We start from the raw sequence: 11639 nt of genomic DNA on the forward strand, positions 1-11639 counted from the left end.
CTGAATATCTCCCACCCACTTCATACTACTAAATTAACTCCTTTTGCTATCTACAGAGGACATTTAGGGCTTTTCAATGATACCAAATATGAAGGGGTGGGGCTTTGGTACCTTTCTCTTCCTCATTTAGGAAAATGGCAAGCACATTTTATGGGAAGAGGAAAAGTAAGCACATAATACTTTTTTTTTTAGCAAATTTTGGCTTGAAATGTTGTTGGCATATTTTATATGAGTCTCTTGACAACCCATTAAAACATTGTCTGAATTGTTTAACTGTATTTTAGCATAGTATTTAAGTGTTTAAAAATGTCCTCTGTAGTGGACATTTGTAGTTATTTCCTCCACTTTGTTCTGTTTTTTCAAATGAAAAGAAAGGGAGTCATTCTCAGAAGCACCTTGGTTGCCATCAAGGTTCAGTTTCACATGTATGGCATTCCAATGTCCACTGTAGTGGACTGTTACTAGAGGGTCGTAACATGGACATATGATATCGCAAAAATAAAAGCTTTTTTTTCAAAGAAAATGTTTTCAGTATTCTAATTACCTTACAAAGATTGGGGAATTAAAAAAAAATGTGATTGGACAATATTTTTTTTCCTGGTAGTCAGGAGGCTATGAAAGAAGTATGGAAAGTAAGTACACGGAGGAGGCTCCCCTCCCGAGCATGGGCGTGGTTCCAGCGCCTCTAACTGACACGCCCCCAGCGTTTCACAGCAGAGAGAAGTGCTTGTTTTCCCATGATTTTGAGACCTAATTTTGTATACTTGGCGATTTCTTTAATCTTTCAAATTTGGCTCAGTGGTTAATGACACATGTTTCTGTGGTGTGACAAACACATTATACAAATTTATTGCTGGGCTTTTCAAAATCCTTAGTCTATGGTGAAGAGTGTACACTGCTACCTCTATTTTCAGAAAGACATTGGCAGCTTATTATGCATAATGCAAGTTTTGATTTAATCAGTGGCCACTGGCAAATAATCTCTTGAATGATCAGCGTTTAGGTTGCTAGACAAGTGTCCCAGCCTCAAAATATTTCCATTCAGACCAGAGTGGCGCAGCGGAAGCGTGCTGGGCCCATAACCCAGAGGTCGATGGATCGAAACCATCCTCTGCTAATTATATGTTATCTGGACCAGTTCATGGAGGATTAAAAAAAAACTCATGGGCATAAATACAAGACAGATGTATCTAGTGAGTTTTCACCTCTCTTGTAGGTTACTCACCCCTCTCAAGTGAGTCATCGTTTAGTATAATGGCAGTACTCAATGCAACCATGTATGCGGCTCTTCCAAAACCTTTGCAATGCATCCAAGTTTTATTCAAAACAGTGGTTTTCACCTCCCTTGCAGCTTGCTCATTCCTTTCAAGGTGTGAACGTTTTGGCTGTTTTTCAGGTAGAAACATGTACTCATTTGCCTGCATCTCTGCATACCGTACTAGATTTTTCACAGTAGAAACGATGTGCAATGTAGGTAGTGTGGCCGAGTGGTCTAAGGCGCTGGATTAAGGCTCCAGTCTCTCAGGAGGCGTGGGTTCAAATCCCACCACTGCCATTATACAGTATTAGTCATCTGTTAAGGTGTTGGGGTAACACTACTCAGACCTGTTCTGGGCTCTCCAAAAGCCTTAGTCTTTGGAGAAGAGTGTACTCTGCTACCTCTATTTCCAGAAAGACATTGGCAGCTTATTATGCGTCTTGCAAGTTTTGATTAAATCAGTGTCCACTGGCAAATAATCTCTTGAATGATCAATGTTTAGGTTGCTACACGTTTGTCCCAGCCTCAAAGCATTTCCATTCAGAGCAGAGTGGCGCAGCGGAAGCGTGCTGGGCCCATAACCCAGAGGTCGATGGATCGAAACCATCCCCTGCTAGTTATACATTATCTGGAACAGTTTATGGCGGATTAAAAAAAACTCATGGGCAAATACAAGATGGATGTATCTAAAGAGTTTTCACCTCTCTTGTAGGTTACTCACCACTGTCAAGTGAGCCATCATTTAGTATGATGGCAGTACTCAATGCAACCGTGTATGCGGCTCTTGCAAAGCCTTTGCTTTAGCCTCTGTGAAGAAGAGTCTATACTGCAGGAAGGCAGTTTATTATGCTGGCAAGCGCTTCCTGCAAGTTTTGGTTCAAATAGTGGTTTTCACCTCCCTTGCAGCTTGGTCATTCTTTTCAAGGTGTGAATGTTTTGGCTGTTTTTTGTGTTTTTCAAGTACACGTTTGCGTGCCTATCTGCATACCGCACTACATTTTTCACAGTAGAAACAATGTGCAATGCAGGTAGTGTGGCCGAGTGGTCTAAGGCGCTGGATTAAGGCTCCAGTCTCTCAGGAGGCGTGGGTTCAAATCCCACCACTGCCATTACACAGTAGCCATTTTTAGTACTCAAAAGCCGCCTCTGAGGTAGGCATAAACATGTGACGTGACTTGAAGCTCAATGTTGGGCTGTGAACAATGCCAACGAATTTGTCTGCAAAATAAGAGCTTTACATTGCACCCCATTGGAGTTTAGAACTGGGTTCTTAGCGGGGGGGGGGGCTTTTAATTTTAAAGTAGCGACCGTTCTTAGCTTGCCGACACAACAACAAGCTGACAGAACCAAACAGCTACAGAGACTGAGGAGATGCGTCTCCTGGATCTCAGCGGCTGTCCAGTTGCTCATCTTAATGTCCGCGGATGAAATGATGGACTGACTGCTGTGATCAGCTCTGTCTTTGTTTTAAAACTCCCCGGCTGTGGGTCGCACAACAGTGCAGGTCATCAACACCTCTGCCCACCTCACGCAGAGGCCGGCACATTGCCGCCTCGTTTTTAGATAGCAGGCGATGCGGAAATAAGTGTACCTTCCAAGGCGGAAAATCGGCGAACCAAAACAAACCCCCAATTTGTCGCCCTCTGTCTAAAACTGTGGACCGAGCCGCCAAAAGGACGGACAAATTGGCGGTTGGTGCCCTGTCTAAAAACAGCTAGTGTTAGTCATCTGTTAATGTGGTGGTGTTACACAATTCAGACATGTATTGGGCTCTTTCAAAGCCTTAGTCTATGGAGAAGAGTGTACAGTTACCTCTATTTCCAGAAAGACAATGGCAACTTGTTATGCTGTCAAACACGTCATGCAAGATTTGATTTAGTCAGTGGCCACAGGCAAAGAATCTCTGCACTTTTGTTTTTTTCATGATTCTTTGTTTCTTTTTCACTTTTTAAAAGTATATCAACAAATATTTGTTACCGCCACTTTTTACAAGTCTTGAATGATCAACGTTTAGGTTGCTACACATTTGTGCCAGCCTCAAAATATTTCCATTCAGAGCAGAGTGGCGCAGCGGAAGCGTGCTGGGCCCATAACCCAGAGGTCGATGGATCGAAACCATCCTCTGCTAGTTATACATTATCTGGATCTAATACATATATCTAATACAAGACAGATGTATCTACAGAGTTTTCACCTCTCTTGTAGGCTACTCACCCCTCTCAAGGGAGCCATCATTTAGTATAATGGCAGTACTCAATGCAACCGTGTATGCAGCTCTTGCAAAACCTTTGCTTTAGCCTCTGTGAAGAAGAGTCTATACTGCAATCTGTATTTCCAGGAAGGCAGTTTATTATGCTGGGAAGCGCTTCATGCAAGTTTTGATTCAAACAGTGGTTTTCACCTCTCTTGCAGCTTGGTCATTCTTTTCAAGGTGTGAATGTTTTGGCTGTTTTTTGTGTTTTTCACGTACACGTTTGCATGCATATCTGCATACTGCACTACATTCTTCACAGTAGAAACAATGTGCAATGCAGGTAGTGTGGCCGAGTGGTCTAAGGCACTGGATTAAGGCTCCAGTCTCTCAGGAGGCGTGGGTTCAAATCCCACCACTGCCATTGTAAAGTGTTAGTCATCTGTTAATGTGGTGGTGTTACACAATTCAGACATGTATTGGGCTCTTTTGAAGCCTTAGTCTATGGAGAAGAGTGTACACTGCTACCTCTATTTCCAGAAAGACATTGGCAGCTTATTTTACCAAGTAGGGGAAAAAAAAGTTTTCATCTGGAAAAAGAAAGAATTTATGAGAAAGAAGAATTTCTTTGTTTAATCATTTGGTTTCATATATGAAAAAAAAGTTTTCTCCTGAAAAACATAATCAAGAAGTATGGAAATAGATTTGTGCCAAAAGAAACAAACAAAACTTCTTAAATGTCAAACAAAAATAGGATTTAAGGGACATAAAAATAATTTCAAAAATAAAAGTTATAACTTGCAATCAAATAATTGGTCAAATAGTGTAAAGTATTGGTTTTTTAATCTCCTGATTATGCATTATCTTGTCTTTGTTTTCATCTTCTCTCCATTTTAAAGCCAGGGTCGTTTAGCGTGCCAGCTACCTACACATAAGTTGTGAGCTGTGTCAGTCAAAAACCAATTAACTAATGTGGACGCTCTGCTGAAAAAGCCCGCCCACCCGACAGGTTTGTGACAAAACTGCAAACAAAAAGTCAGGGAGCGCAAACGAGAGAGAGCTGCGGAGTACGGAGCCCTGTAAGGGACATGAGGGGGAAAAAAATTATGGGTGAAAAAAAAAAATCCTGCAAAACTCTTGCGAGATCTCGCAAAAGATATTCTAATTTAGGTCAATGTATTTCTGGGTCAGGAAAACAAAACAAACAAATATAAAAATGGAGCGTGCACTCCCGTGGGACAGGTTTATAGAGTTTTATTCTGAGATTGGCCTCAAATATAAAGACATTAAATCAGTGCCTGGCAGTAGACACGGTTTTCTCATAAGTGAGAGACATCTGAAGAGACTACAAAACGCAATGGGACTCTTTCGTCGCAAAGCGTAACATTACACTGACCTTGCGCCCCTGGTTGAATTCATTAGAAACCAACTGCAATACTCTGGACAGCTTCACAGGTAACGTTGGATGTACGCCCAATGTAACGTTATGATTGTTGGACTGGCATAACTTAACGCTAGAGCAGGGAAGCGATGAGCGCTGACATTAGTTTAAGCTAGCCTAACATTAACGCTAACTCCATTTCCCCCTATATTAGTCACTATCCCAGGCTCTGTGTTGTTACATCCTTGTCTCTTTGCATACGCATGATGTCCTCTTTTGGGACCTCTCTTGACCGCAGGAAATGCTCCAAATCCTACAAATGCGAGATCTCGCAAAAGTACATGTTTTTTTTTTTTTTCACCCATCATTTTTTTTTCCCCATGTCCCTTACGGGGCTCCGTATTTTCACCTGACTTTTAAAACTCTTATTCAGGAGAAAACTTTTTTATTTCGTGTGTGAAACCAGATGAAAAAAAATAAATTCACATCATGCAAAAAAAAAAAAAAAGAATTTAGGAATTTAGAAGATCATCCTGGCAATAATAATAACTGATTTTCTCCACCAGTTCTCTAGTCATAAACACACTTTAGATCAGATCTAGAAAATGAATCTCTAGAAAGACAAATGTATTCACTTTCCCCTCAGGGGTTCTGTGATGACGACTTCGCTGGTCAAAGATTCGCTTCACCACCAGATGCGAGATTGATTTTTTCGTTTTTGCATGCACAGAATGGAAGTGAGCCAAATGTTTATTTCGCTGCCTAACGCTGCATTCCACTACACTTAGAATCAGCTCCTCCAATCTCTTTTAATCCGTACAGTCCGCTGTAGTTGCTTGTGAAAACCAGAGACTTGCCGAACAGACATCAGGTTGCTGTGGGTGTCGATGCTTTCTCGGGGTAATGAACTGTGATGCTGGAAGTCGGAAATATTTATAAACTTTCGACTTGCAGTGCGTTGCAGTATAAATACAGATGTAGTCTGAGTCGGTGTAAGCCAGCCGCTGCCAGAATTCTCCTCCCTGCCGTTATTGTTGTTATTGTTGTTTACCATAGCTACATGGATTTTCAAGAACAGTAACACGGAGATAAGTGTGTAGGCAAGCAACCTACATGCTGAAAATGTCAAGCTACACAAACAAGCTCGCAGGTCTCACCTTTTCTATTCTTATGCCGAGACTTTGCCAGTTCAGTGCCAGGACTCCACTCCACACCTGCAAAAACGTGTGCCCCCATGGCGCTATTTTACAGGAGCACTGTTAAGTGCTCGCTCTTTCTCCAGCAACATACAGATGTTAACGATTTAGCTTTCAAATTATTCCAAAAATCTGATCTGCAAAATGTTTGATGAGGAAGGAAACACACTCAACGAGGATACATGCAATTCGTTCTGTCTGAGAAACAACAGACCCAACAGATGGATAAAAGGATCCTGTAACGTAAAACGTAAATATCAGATTTAAAAACTCCCCTCGTCTCCACCAGAACTCTCGCTGTGCTCATCAGCTCCAGCCAGCCAGAGACTTCAGTTTCTATAACTGAAGACTTCCCCCCTCGACTGCAGAGAAGACAGGGGAGTGTGTGTGTGTTTTTTTTCCTCCAACACCTGGCATCTCCTCGCTTGGATGCGCCTGAGCCTGAAAGACGGCAATTTTCAATAAAAGTGAAGAGGAATTTTAGGACGACTTGAGATGTTGTTCGGCGGCGTAATGGCAAAATATATCGAGAAACAAATTTTCTGCGGGGGCGCTCGTGACGACACGAGTGTGAAAGGGTTCAATGCAATCTACTCGACTGTGTAATTGCAGATAGGGAGATGCAAATGCTCCGATAGGGGTGGAGAGGTTTATCCACATGAACTGATGACACTATAAACGTTGCTGCTGCACCACGTTGTTGATGAGGTGGTCATGAGGTGATGGCAGACGAGCAAAATCCATATTCCTCCTGGGCGTCCTCATCGCTGTGTGATCACAGTGACAATGACAGCCCCTTCAGATTAGAGTGAGAGGGGGGTGATTAATTCAAATGCTGCTTGCCCACAGAGGGGAATGTGATCATACATACCCACAAAACCCATCACACGCGGCCCAATTATTAATCCTTTCACATGGGGTCCCCGAAATGGTCTTAGCACAGTGTCCTAAGACAATTGGACCGTGTCAGAGTCCGGAAACGTCTCTTCTTGCGAGAAAGCATTTCAAAAAGTAATTTAAATTTGGTTTTGGTCATTAAGTAACGATTTAATTCCATTAACCACTTCAACTGTAGGTTATTGCAGAGGATGGGAACTGAGTCAAAGATAACTGCAGCAGTAAAGGACCGACACTTGGTCAATCGGCGCGGATACATGCGTCCACACAGTAGAGTCCTTTCCTCGAATGCACCTAAAGATAATACAACACATCTGCCCTCATGTGACAGAAGGAGCACTGGAGCACATTTGTCCAGAGTTGTACAGCAGGAATGAGAGAAGAAGCAGCGGTTGTTCCTCTCAAGGGTCCTATGACTGAGCTCTCTCAGCTGTGCAGCACTGCGAGCCATCATAAACAGACTCAACACTGACAGCGCCTGCTTTGCTTTTATATATATATATATATATATATATATATATATATAAAATAAAAAAAGTCAGATGGAGAGGAGTGAGAAGAGACGGCGCCAGTCGCGAAAGCCTCAAACAATTCACTGTGGACCGCGATAGGAGAGGGAGCTTTAAGGGAGAGAAGTGACTCTCGACGTATGCATGAAGCACAAAAATAAAAACAAGAAAGAAAACAGTGCAGGCGCTCAGGAAGACACGGAGAATCACAGCCTGAACATTTTCTCAAATATTCAATTAATATTTCATTCACCTTTTGTCTTTGATAGTGATGAGTGATCAGAGATGTGGCGGTACTGTAGCTTATACACAGTGCATACACTGTGTTGCTAGGAAACAGTACCTCATGAATATCCTGCAGTTATTGCACAATCAAAGGAGTAATGTTCTGATAGTTCAGTGACTGCGTAAGAGCAAAATGTTGGAGGGGTTCCTCCCTGAAGGAACGGCGCTGAGGAATAATGAAACGCACACATACTTCCCTGTGAATATGTGCAGTTGTCACATAGTAATATATACATAGAGTACAGATGAACCTTTTTATACAGTTCGCCTTTGGGTGACACTCACAACCAGTATTCTGCATTTTCACCATCATTCGTATGTTGCGCCTCCTTTTATTGAAGTTATTTATTTCCATGTGTTATGTTTTATTTCAGGATGTCATTGTGATACACAGATGTGACATTTCTGGCCACATTTATACCCGATATATCAAAACAAAACGAAGATGTTTGCCGAATGCTCTCTAGTGCAGCTCCTGAAGAGAGAGTTGGGTGCAGAGCCAGGAGTCCTGGAGGAATAAACACACACAGTCACATCAGATTCTGTTCTGATCCGGAGAACTCAGAGATGACTTTTTTGAACTTTATTTTATTTAGTCATCTTCACTGAAGCTTATCAACCTGACTACAGCAGTCGTCCGGGGAGGTCTTTATGATCTGTACTGTTGACTGGAGGCTAACCCTGACTCTAACCCTAACGCAACCCTTCATTTAAATTAAACCTCAGCTCTTTTGTGTGTCTGTGTTTCTATTTGGGGCTGTTTTATTGAAACTGCATGTTTTTTATTATGATTTTGCGATTTATTTTGTTATTTATCTATTTCTTTATGTTCCCTCATTCATTATTTCAACATTATTTATCATTGTTTTTACCTTTTAGGCATTTGCCCTACCAGCTCTGGCCACACTGTCCCCCTTTCTGGAGAGCCACTGAATATATCTGTCTGCACCCAAACAAAGGGAGCAAGCCAGCAACACTAGGTTAACTCCCGTATCTCTGCCCAGTGATGTCACTATAGGGGTGAGGTGTTATGGACAGCTGTTCTGAGTGGTTCCCATTGATCCATCTCTGCAGCTACTTGCTCCTATATTTTTCCTTCTCTTAGCTTTTTACCTGGTTTCACACATGAAAAAAAGTTTTTCTCCTGAAAAATAAAAAAAAAGCTCACTCGGTTCCATGAAAAACTTTTATTTCTCCTTGTTTCACGTGTGATTTAACCAATGAAACACATGAAATATTCAGTTGCCTTGAAGCATGAAATTTCTTTTTCACCTATTTTTTTTTTTTTTTACATGTGAGGAAAGACATTTAAAAAAAAAAAAAATTTCTGCTATCCCAGCAGTTACAGCGACAGGCCACCAAATGAAACACGACATGTTATCATGAGTAAACTTGTTGATTTCTCTGGGTTTGAATATTATTGGAAACATTTGGGTTAATGAGAAAACTAAAAATGATATATATATAATAACCTAATCAAGAGGGCACTTTAGCGCGTTAGCGCAGTTTATCATGTTTTAACCAGCCAAGGGGGCAGTTTAGTGTGTTTTGCCAACTAAGAGGGCACTTTGGCATGCTTTTTTGGCTCTCAGGAGGGCACTTTAGTGCGTGTTTTTCAACAATTGGGCCACGAGGGGGGGCGACTGCCCCCCCCCCCCCCACCCCCCTTGTGCACATCACTGGTTCTGAGTGGTTCCCATTGATCCATCTCTGCAGCTACTTGCTCCTAAAAAATATTTTTCCTTCTCTTAGCTTTTTACCTGGTTTCACACATGAAAAAAAGTTTTTCTCCTGAAAAATAAAAAAGATCCCCACTCGGTTCCATGAAAAACTTTTATTTATATTTATGTGATTTAACCAATGAAACACATGAAATATTCAGTTGTCATGAAGCATGAAATTTCTTTTTCACCCATTTCTTTTTTTTACTTTACATGTGAGGAAAAATTATTTTTTTTTAAAATGTTTTCTGCTATCCCAGCAGTTACAGCGACAGGCCACCAAATGAAACACGACATGTTATCATGAGTAAACTTGTTGATTTCTCTTGGTTTGAATATTATTGGAAACATTTGGGTTAATGAGAAAACTAAAAATGATATATATATATGATAACCTAATCTAGTTGTTTATCCTCATTTTAGTGCAGAAATCTTACATATCATGTCTCTAATTTTTGGGTTGGTACATATGGCAGATAGTTATTCTATCTCTCAGATTTCCTTAAATAGTTAGACTGCTGAAGATGTAAATCTTAATATACAACTAATAAATACACTGTTCTAAAAACTACCAGATCTTTTTTGAAATGTATTTTGTTGAGTCGTGTTCTTACATTATCCCAAATGTTTCCCACAATGTTAAAGCCCAGAGAAATCCACAAGTTTTACTCATGATAACTTCATTTGGTCGTGCGTCACTTTGACTTCCAGGAGAGAGTCAGAGAGTGGGGAAGAAATTTGACGAACGTGAGTAAATATAATGTGAATGAAATGTGGAAACATTGCCCCATCCATGAATATCTGCCTGAGTTACATAAATAATGGTGGTTATTTTACAATGAGGCGTACCGCTTCCATGATTAAGAGACAGAATTGACGTACTGTGCCTTTAAACGCAGCAGGACGATGTTTGCAGGCTCGTCTCCACATAAACTACAGTTCGCCTTCTGATTGTGACGGAGGAGCGCGACACCCAGCGAACAGTCGCTCATTAATGTGTTTTCTGGACAACAGTGAAGGTCAGAGGAGCAGAGGGATTAGCTGTACCGCGCTCAGTTTTAGTTTTGGTCTTTTAATGGGATTAGCTGACAAGAAAAAAAAAAAACGAGAGAAAATATCACCAGACTTTCTAACAGGCAGCGATGCAATTACTTCTGTTCATCTGTCCGCCTGTGATATTAATACACTAGAGGTGTTAACTCACAGACACAGAGGAGATGCAGCTGTTGAAAGGAAAGGTTCCACATTATCAGATTCAATTATCAGATGAGAGTCCAACAATAGTTTAACAATAACTACATTTCTCATTTATCTCTTAATAATTTATCAGCCACCATTAAACCTGCATTCTGTCCCAAGTATATATGTGGATTTAGGGTATTTATTATTGATCATTTCTTTTATTTATGATCAGGGACTTTGTACAATATTAGACAGCTTAAAGCTAAGTTTCATTTGTAACCCCGTGGCAGGTTTCTATGTATGTGTACAGTATGCTTATACCAGAATATATATTTATATTTACAATGTGTGCCATCAGGGGTGAAAACCTTACATCAAATTTTCTCAAGAGCAATTCCTGAGGGGAGCACAAAAAGTAATTCTGTACCTCTGCTAACAAACACTCCACCGACCTGCCAGCGAAGGAAAAACTACAGCGCCGCAAACACTGCGACACAGTGTTACTGCGGCTCGCTAGCAAACATCAGCTAACCACAGCGTCATGAAGACTGACCTGTGACTCAGAGGAGAGCAGATGAAGACTGTGGATAAAGGAATTTTATCCTATTCAGTTTGGGCTGTAAGAACACAAAAACAAAAAAACTGCTTTTATTGTGTGTTACTGATATTATTGAAATTACATAGTTGTGTTCAAAGTACAAGAGTGAAGAGTTTTATATTTTTATTTTCTGGTGTTCAATTTTCAAAGTCTGATCTGTTTTCTCTTCTGTGTTTATGACTAGAGAACCCGTTGAAAAAAATAAAATGTTTTTCTTTTTCCATGATTAGGTGCAATTTTCTTTGTTCAGGCAGATATTACAAAAACAGGCACAAATTGAGCCTTACCAAAAAAACAACAACAAAAAACAATTTTTATTTACTCAGTTTCACACATTGCAACAACAACCGCAAACATTTTCTCGGAAAATAAAAACAAGTTTTCACAGATGGAAATCTTTTTTTAGTAACTTAGAAAGATC

The 11639-nt window shown here is 40.6% G+C and overlaps 3 non-coding genes across 3 annotated transcripts; all 3 read left to right on the forward strand.

The window, feature by feature from the left end:
- Positions 1-1473: 1473 nt before the first annotated feature.
- Positions 1474-1555, forward strand: trnal-aag (transfer RNA leucine (anticodon AAG)). The gene has a single exon. It is a non-coding gene; the product is annotated as a tRNA-Leu (tRNA).
- A 730-nt stretch (positions 1556-2285) lies between these two features.
- trnal-aag (transfer RNA leucine (anticodon AAG)) lies at positions 2286-2367 on the forward strand. The gene has a single exon. It is a non-coding gene; the product is annotated as a tRNA-Leu (tRNA).
- A 1424-nt stretch (positions 2368-3791) lies between these two features.
- trnal-aag (transfer RNA leucine (anticodon AAG)) lies at positions 3792-3873 on the forward strand. The gene has a single exon. It is a non-coding gene; the product is annotated as a tRNA-Leu (tRNA).
- Positions 3874-11639: the final 7766 nt, after the last annotated feature.

The sequence above is a fragment of the Sparus aurata genome, chromosome 6, assembly GCF_900880675.1.
Source record: "Sparus aurata chromosome 6, fSpaAur1.1, whole genome shotgun sequence".
Classification (NCBI taxonomy): domain Eukaryota; kingdom Metazoa; phylum Chordata; class Actinopteri; order Spariformes; family Sparidae; genus Sparus; species Sparus aurata.